Source organism: Jaculus jaculus, chromosome 3, assembly GCF_020740685.1.
Source record: "Jaculus jaculus isolate mJacJac1 chromosome 3, mJacJac1.mat.Y.cur, whole genome shotgun sequence".
Taxonomy (NCBI): domain Eukaryota; kingdom Metazoa; phylum Chordata; class Mammalia; order Rodentia; family Dipodidae; genus Jaculus; species Jaculus jaculus.
In genome coordinates this window covers 129300936-129310234 of record NC_059104.1, presented here as the reverse complement: position 1 = coordinate 129310234, position 9299 = coordinate 129300936, and the positions used below count along the sequence as shown (strand labels likewise).

The window sequence follows — 9299 nt, the reverse complement described above, 5'->3', positions numbered from 1 at the left end:
ATGGGTGACAACAGTTGTGGGGGTGTATTTCTGAGTCCTTTCTGTTATTGGAATTAGGATTTCAGCCTATGCCTGGATGGCCCTAATAAACCAGGCTTCATGACCTGTCTTCAGTAAGCCAATTAAAATATCCAAATCAATAGTGATAAGCAGGAAAGTGAGATGTATCCAATGTGGCCACATTGAAAAGAGCGACAGAGACCCAGTGGCATTCCCCCTCCTCCAGTCCATCTTCTGGTTCCTGAAATGAAGTTTAAGTTCAAATAGAGGTCCAGAGTTATACATAGCCAAACAATGTCAATAAAGGTATTCTCCTACCCATTGTTGGCCCATCATTTTTGTTGCTCTATTCTGTCCTGTAAGGTAGTCTGACAAGCTGTCAACACTGTGAACTCTTTTTCTGTCAGTGGCAAAACTGTCCAATTGCTCCCAGCCTTAATTTGTCTGTCCTCCTCTTAGACACCTGAGAAGTCGGTCCTCTTTTTAGACCTTTATCTAGGTGAAGCCTCAGGTTTCATGTCACTGATACTATAATGAATTCTAAGAGCTGATTATGGGTACAAAGTTGGAGACTTTATTAAAAGAACCAGAAAAGGCTGGGGAACTGGCTCAATTCCTAAAGGTAATTGCTTGCAAGTTTGCTACGCAAATTTACTCCTCCTTAGCACCTTCATAAAGCTGGATGCAAGGTGGCGAGTGTGTCTATAATCTCAGTTTGCCTATCGTAATAGGAGGTGGAGCAAAGAATTCCAGAAGCACTTGGGTCATCTTGACTGGTCTATACAGTGGTAAAACAATAAAAAGACAAGACAGCTTGTCTCAAAAAGAAGAGAGAAGTGATATTGATTAGGAAAACTGTTGTTTTTCTTTTGGTAGTCAGCTAAGGTCTCTCACACAGAAACATAGATGCCACCCTGCCCAGTATGGTCTAGCCTCATTTAAGAGGACTGTAAGCAGCAGCAGCAGCAGTTTCATAATTTTTTCCTCAGCTTTTTCTGGGCTTAACAGCTGTGGAGGGCCCCTTCATGAGTCAGTGTTCATCCTGGGCCCAACAACCAATCAAGATGCTTCATATACATTGGAACTTGGAAATGAAATGTGTCCTAATTAGATGCCCAAATCACATACAGACCTGGGCCAAGTGCATGAGAGACTTCTGTTTACCTATGGGAGAGAGATTCTTTCCTGATCTGTCCCTCTCCTCTCCCAGATGTGCAAGCTGAGAGGGAAGGAATTCCTTTTGGATTGGAAGCTTCCTGCTCTTTCTTCTCCCTTGTTTGTTTTATAAATTTTTATTGATTTATTTGAGAGTGACAGAGAGAGAAAGAGGGAGGGAGAGAGAGAGAAAGAGAGAGAGAGAGAGAAAATGGGTGTGCCAGGGCATTCAGCCACTGAAACTGAACTCCAGATGCATGTTCCCCCTTGTACATCTGGCTTATGTGGGTCCTGGGGAATCAAGCCTCGAACTGGGGTCCTTAGGCTTCACAGGCAAGCACTTAACTGCTAAGCCATCTCTCCAGCTCTTCTCCCTTGTTTTCAGCCTACTTTAATAAATACTTCATAACTGACTCTTCTCCCAGTATATTTTTCAATTCTTTGCCAAATGAGGATAAGAGCCTGAGGCTTAGGAGTTATTGTTATCATCTGGGGATTTAAAACTCAATTTCTGAGCTAATTAAGGAATTAGAGGCAGGGAAATATTTAAAAGTAAACCATAGAAAATTTTATTTAAAAGTAAAAGTAAAGGGAGCAGAGAAAACAGGGACTTTTCATGGAGGATGGAACTCATAGCTATGAGGCTCCAATGGGAGCTGGGCTCTTACTGAATGAGAGAAGTCTTCCCACTGGACTCCATGATGGGTCAGCTTCAGCAAAGATGAAAGCACTGGCTGGTCCATGATGCATCCAGCATGATGCAGGTCCTAGAAACAGTATCAAGTGAGCTGCAGGAAGGAGCGCTCACAATACAGAGAAGAATTAGAAAGTGAGCCATCCTCTCCACCATATTCCATTGCCATCTTACCTAACCAAGGAAATGCTCTAAATCGTTTAGTGCCTCAAAACATCTTTTCATCTTTTAGTGTTTTATAGTTTCTGTCTCCAAGGTGTTATTGTAGAACTATTTTTTCCCAGTTTCTTTCTTGACAAGTTGGTTATTGGCATATGAAAAATCTACTGATTTTTATATGTTTTTTTTTTCTTTTCTCTCTCTCTCTTTTGGTTTTTCAAAGTAGGGTTTCACTCTAGCTCAAGCTGGAATTCACTATGTAGTCTCAGGGTGGCTTTGAACTCACAATGATCCTCCTCTGCCTCCCCAGTGCTGTGATTAAAGGCATGCACCACCACACCTGGCATTTATATGTTGATTTTTGTATACTATTATATTACTGAAAATATCAAAGCAAGGAATTTTTTGTGGATTCCTTGGGGTCTTTTAAACACAGGTTAATATCATCTGCAAATATGCATACTTGAATTTCTTCTTTTCCTTATGTATGCATTGTATTTATTTCTTTTGTTATTACTGTAGGTAAGATGTTTGTTACTACACTGAACAAGAATGGTGAGAGTGAACACCATTGTCTTATTCCAGATTTTAGAGGAAATGGACAGCTTTCCCCATTAGGTAAAATGTGAGCTATGAATTGGCAAATGCAGCCTTTTTGAAGTTGAAGTGTGCTTCTTCTACTCCTAACTTTTTTCAAGGATTTTATCATTTTATAAAAAGCTCTTTTCCTAATAATTTAGAAAATCAAATGATTGCTTTTCTTAAGTCTGTTTATATGCTGTATATCATTTATTTATTTCTTTTCATACATTGAATCATCCTTGTATAGTATGAGATTACCTTGATAATAATTTATAATCATACTATGTTCTTGAATTTAGCTTGCAACTATTTTGTTGAGAACTTTTTAGTCTATGTTCATTAGGGGAAATGTTTTATAGTTTTTTTCTTTTTTTGGTTTGGTTTTTCGAGGTAGGGTCTCACTCTAGCCCAGGCTGATCTGGAACTCACTATGTAGTCTCAGGGTGGCCTCCAGCTCACGGCAATCCATCTACCTCTGCCTCCTGAGTGCTGGGATTAAAGATGTGCACCACCATGCCCTGGTATAGTTTTTTCTTTTTGTTGTATCCTTATACATTTTTCATATTAGGATAATATTGGCTTCATATAATTTGTTTGGTAGGATTCTTACCCTTCTGTTTTGTGGGACAGTTTAAGAAGTATTGATGCTAGCTCTACCTTAAATATTTGGTAGAAGCAAACAGTGACTCCATTTTGTCCTGGGCCTTTCTTTGTGGGGAGATATTTTTTAGACAATTTCACTCATGTACACAATACATTTTGATTTCACTCCACCCAGTTATCCTCTGTCTTTCCTCTTGCCCTACCACTAATTCTTCCCATTAGCAACTTTATTGAATTAGTTTGTTAGCTCTTACTTTAAAAAATATTTTATTAATTTATTTATTTGACAGAGAAAGAGGGAGAGAGAGTGAGAAGAATGGGTGCACCAGGGCCTCTAGCCACTGCAAATGAACTCCAGATGTGTGTGCCCCCTTGTGCGTCTGGCTAACATAGGCCCTGGGGAATTGAACCTGGGTCCTTTGGCTTTGCAGGCAAACACCTTAGCCACTAAGCCATCCCTCCAGCCCTAGTTCTTACTTTTTTGATGGAATTTTTAGGGTTTTCTCTATTTAAGATCATGTCATCTGCATGCAAAATCATTTCCCTTATTTTTCAACTTGAGTGCCACTTCTTTCTTTTTCTTGTTCCCCTAATTTTATTTTATTTAAGGTCCAAATAGCCTAAAACTTATGATGCTGTTGCCTCAGCTTGCTAATGCTGGGCTTGCAAATGTATACCAGCATACACTCATTCCACCCTTATTCTTTCATTTCCATTTTTTTTTTTTCAAGGTAGGGTCTCACTCTAGCTCAGGCTGACCTGGAATTCACTATGTCATCTCAAGGTGGCCTCGAACTCATGACAATTCTCCTACCTCTGCCTCCCATGCCTGGCCCAACCCCCCTTTATTCTTTTTAATAGTTTGCCACCTACTTTTTCCCTCTAGCTGGGTGCTGTATACTCACTCCTGGCTTTCTGAATCCTCACAAAGTCATTTCTATCTGTGTAGTAACTACATCAGGGTTTCCTTTTAGAGACTAGGACTAGAGGTCCCCTTTTCTCCATCTTGCTGATGTCACCATATTCTCTTTTTCTTAAAATACTCAGTGTTCCCATCACATACTCAGTGTTCCCAAACAAACAAACAAAAACCCAACCAAACAGAAAACCATCACTTCATTATGTTAGATGATTTAGCCTCTGCTGAATTTCTGATGTCATCTCTTCTCTGGTGTCCCAGGATTCAATGGCTTGTCTCAGCTTTTCTTGAGTAGTCACGTCCTCAAAGTGAACATTTTTCTCATACTTCTTCCTTTTCTTCATCACAGTGTTTATTTGGCACAATGTCCTCACACCTTAAGGACTAAGGAAGTGATGCAAAAAGTAAATGGGCCTTTGTCCCCAGGGAGGTTGCTGTCTGTAGTTGGTTAAACAAAAGCAAAACGTTTCATCTGCTGTGAGTTTCACCTGTCTTGTCCACTTGATGGCCGTTCATCTTTCCTGGGTGGTTCTAGATATAGTTCATAGTCATGTTTTCCACAGTATCCTTCTGTTAGCACTATCCCACACACTCCAGAATCTTCTGAGATTTCCACCCTTACTCCTTTGTGACCCTCGGCACCCTTCATACACCAGTCACAATTCATTTAGCTGCATAATTGTTGACATTTTCCACAGGAAATATGCATGTTCTATAAGACCTTAGTGATGGAAGCAGGAACATGATTTTCTTCTTGTGAATATTTACAATGGTTATTTGGAGCTGTGTCAATGAGTATTCATTCCTTCCCAATTCTTTAGGGAGGGTTGGCTTTCCAAATTGATGAGACTAATGCATTCCCAGGGATACGGATGCAGGTCTGGGAACTGGAAGATTCCATGCTTGAGGTAGCTCAAATCAAGACCTCTGTTCACTAAGTTATGTGATCAGATGATGGGAAATAACCCAAACTGAGGGACATTTTGACTCTTGTGGAGAGGTATGATAAGTAAATTCAGCCTGCTTTGAGATTAGTGACTGCACTCATAACATTCCAAGCCTGCTTTCAATATCTCACATTGGGGCTTCAAGATAGCCACAGTGGGAGCACATATACCTGTGTTATAAGTACTTTTACATTGTTGGGGAAACAGACCCCACCAAAAGTGCTGATGGTAGAGCAGAGTCTGGGCATCACCTCTTGTCATAGCAGCTGGCAGGAGGCAGAAAAAATGAGCTCTTGGGCTATAACACCCAAAACTCCCCTTAAAAAAACATTCCTCCTCCAGCAAGGCTTCCAAATTACCACTATCTGGAGACCAAACATTGAAAACACATGAGGCTGTGAGGGACATATGATTCAAACTACCACAACCTAGAAATTGGCAGGTCCTACAAATCTGAGCAGTTCTCCCAGAAGCCAAATGGTTGAATCTGTGTCAGCTTATTACCAGTTCACACAGCACATTTTTTGTTATGCTATGGGTGGAGTATCTAGGAATCTTGGAAAGGGAGAGGATGCACCTTTAATAATCATGACAGAACTACAAACTTAGACCAGGACTCCAGTGGGCAAATATATATATATAGTCATTCTTATTGTGAACTTTTTTCCAGATTTAAAATTGTTACTCCAAAACACAACTTTCCTTTGGCCACATAGCATTCCTTTATTTGAAGGGATGGAGGATTTTCTATTACTGCTATTACTGAACTATTTATAATTTTTCCTAATGTAAGAGCTATTCCTATAAAAATATAGTAGAATAAGTTCCTGAGTGGACTTCTATAGCAGAGGATATAAACATTATTAAAATTCTAAATGCCTATTGCAAGTTGCTTACCCAGAAGGCTATAGGCATCTACACTCTGCCTGTAGTCACCCCAGTTCACCAAAGCCCTTCTGGTACTTGGAATTAGGACAGAGAGTACAATTGCCAGCCACCTCCAATTCCTCTCTGCACAGGCTCTGCTTTCCAATTAAGCTGAGTGTATTCTGAGAATCTGGCAAGCTCTGCTCTCTCTGGCCTTCATCTGTTTTCTTGCTTCTGCTATTCCCCCTGTGTAGAGCTCTCCCCAGTCTCGATATAAATCACAATCATTCTGGTTTTAGGGGCTAATACCAAAGATGTGATTTATAAGATGCACCAAGATCCAAGTCTGTTTATTTATTGTAACCATAACTTGGAAAACAACCTGAAATGCTCAAAAACAGAGATCAGTCAAACAAAAGAGGGCTGATGAGATGGCTTAGCAGTTAAGGTGTTTGCCTGCAAAACCTAGGGACCTAGGTTCGATTCCTTACAACCCACATAAACCAGATGCAGAAGGTCACCCATGCATCTGGAGTTTGTTTGTAGTGGCTAGAAGCCCTGGTGTGTCCATTCTCTCTCTCCCTCCCTTCCTTCCTCTCTCCTTCCCTTTCTCCCCCTTTCTCTCTCAAATAAGTAAATATTAAAATAATTTGAAATGATTGCTGTGTTGCTTTGTGATAGAATACCATGCATATATTAAAAAGATGAGAGTTGCTCCAGCAACTCTTTCTGTGGCTCATGTGCATGTCATGTGCTGTCACTCTACCAGCCAGCCAAGATGCCTGAGAAAACCCATACCCAAGACCAACCCATGGAGGAGGAAGAGGTGGAGACTCTCACCTTTCAGGAAGAAATTGCCCAGTTGATGTCATTGATCATCAATAATTTCTATCTGGACGAAGTGATCTTTCTGAGGGAGCTAATTTCAAATTCATCAGATGCTCTGGATAAAATCACGTATGAAAGCCTGACTGATCCCAGTAAACTTGGCTCTGGGAAGGAACTGTACATTAATCTCATTTCCAAAAAGCAAGATAGAACCCTCACTATCGTGGTCACTGGAATTGACATGACCAAGGCTGACCTGATCTCGGCACTATAGCCAAGTCTGGGACCAAAGCCTTCATGGAGGCTCTGCAGGCTGGCGCAGACATTTCCATGATTGGCCAGCTTGGTGTGGGCTTCTAGTCTGCCTACTTGGTTGCTGAGAAGGTTACTGTGATCAGCAAGCGTAATGATGCTGAGCAGTATGCCTGGGAGCCCTCAGCGGGGCTCGTTCACAGTGGGAGCTGGCACAGAGGAACCCATGGGTAGTGGGACAAAGGTTATCCTGAATCTGAAAGAGACCAAACTGAGTACTTGGAAGAGAGAATAAAGGAGATTATAAGAAACATTCACAGTTTATTGGCTATCCTATTACTCTCTTCGTGGAAAAGGAACGTGAAGTAAGTGATGATGAAGCCAAAGAAAAGGAAGAAAAAAAGGAGGAAAAAGAAGAAAAGAAATCTGATAAACATCAAATAGAAGATGTTGGTTTCGATGAGGAAGAAGAAGAAAAGAAGGATGGTGATAACAAAAAGAAGATTAAGGAGAAGTACATTGATCAAGAAGAACTCAACAAAATAAAGCCTGTTTGGACCAGAAACCCTGATGATATTATTAAAGAAGAACATGGAAAATTCTACAAAAGCCTGCCCAATGATTGGGAGAAACACTTAGCAGTGAAGTATTTTTCTGTTGAAGGACAGTTGGAATTTCGAGCTCTTCTTTTTGTCATGCTCCTTTTATCTGTTTGAAAACAGAAAGAAAAAGAACATTAAGTTGTATGTACACAGAGTTTTCATCATGGGTAACTGTGAGGAGTTAATCCCTGAGTATCTGAATTTTATCAGAGGAGTAGTGGACTCTGAGGATCTCCCTCTAAACATCTCCCAAGAAATGTTTCAACAAAGCAAAATTTTGAAAATTATCAGGAAGAATTTGGTCAAAAAGTGCTTAGAACTGTTCACTGAATTTGCAGAGGATAAAGAAAACTACAAAAAATTTTATGAGCAGTTCTCTAAAAATATAAAGCTTGGAATTCATGAAGATTATCAGAATCTGAAGTAGCTTTCAGAGCTGTAGAGGTACTACACATCTGCTTCTGGGGATGAGATGGTTTATCTCAAGGACTGTTGTACCAGAATGAAGGAAAATCAGAAACACATCTATTTTATCACAGGTGAGACCAAGGACCAGGTAGCTAACTCAGCCTTTGTGGAACGTCTCCGAAAACATGGCTTGGAAGTGATCTATATGATTGAGCCCATTGATGAGTACTATGTCCAACAGCCAAAGGAATTTAAGGGGAAGACTTTAGTGTCAGTCACCAAAGACAGCTTGGAACTTCCAGAAGATGAAGAGGAGAAAAAGAAACAGGAAGAGAAAAAGACAAAGTTTGAAAACCTCTGCAAAACTATGAAAGACATCTTGGAGAAAAAGGTTGAAAAGGTCATGTCAAACCGCTTGGTGACATCCCTGTGTTGCATTGTCACAAGCACCTATGGGTGGACCACAAACATGGAAAGAATCATGAAAGCTCAAGCCCTGAGAGACAACTCAACAATGGGTTATATAGCAGCAAAGAAACATTTGGAAATAAACCCTGACCATTCCATTAATGAGACCATGAGGCAAAAGGCAGAGAGGCTGACAAGCAGGAGAAGTCTTTGAAGGATCTGGTCATCAAACTGTATGAAACAGCACTTCTGTCTTCTGTATTCATTCTGGAAGATCCCCAGACACATGCTAACAGGATCTACAGGATGATCAAACTTGGTCTAGGTACTAATGAGGAGAATCCCACTGTGGACAATACCAGTGCTGCTAAAACTGAAGAAATGCCTCCCGTCGAAGGAAGAAGTTGACTAAGTTTCACCAGGAGCACCACTACCACTACCCACTGTTCAGTACTAACTTCATTCCTTCAAATATGTATTTCCAGGAATTTGAGTCTATTTTTTTAAATTTAATTTATTAGTTTTCTTTTCAGTAAATACAGGCAGTTTGGTACCATTAATTTGGTTCATCTGTGATCTAACCCTTCCCATTAGACCCTCCTTGTTAATGAAAATGGGTCGTGCATTGTGGAGTTAGCCCCCAGTTATTGGTATGATAAATGTCTCTGCAAATCATGACCCAACATGTGACTCTGACATTTTTTCTGCCCCCTCTTCCGCAAAATTTCCCTGAGCCATGTTGGGTTCATTTTTGGTCTGCTTCAGTGCTGAGGTGTTGGGGGCCTCTGAGGCTCTGGCTCTCTGCTTTGGTAGGAGTTGATTTTTCTCTGCGTTGATCTCCTTCCCCTTTGTGCTGGTATCCAGTTCACAAGAAA

At 40.6% G+C, this 9299-nt stretch overlaps 1 pseudogene; it reads left to right on the top strand.

Annotated features, from left to right (window-relative positions):
• The first annotated feature begins 6704 nt into the window (after positions 1 to 6704).
• LOC101596040 lies at positions 6705 to 8832 on the top strand (annotated as a pseudogene).
• The last annotated feature ends 467 nt before the right edge of the window (positions 8833 to 9299 follow it).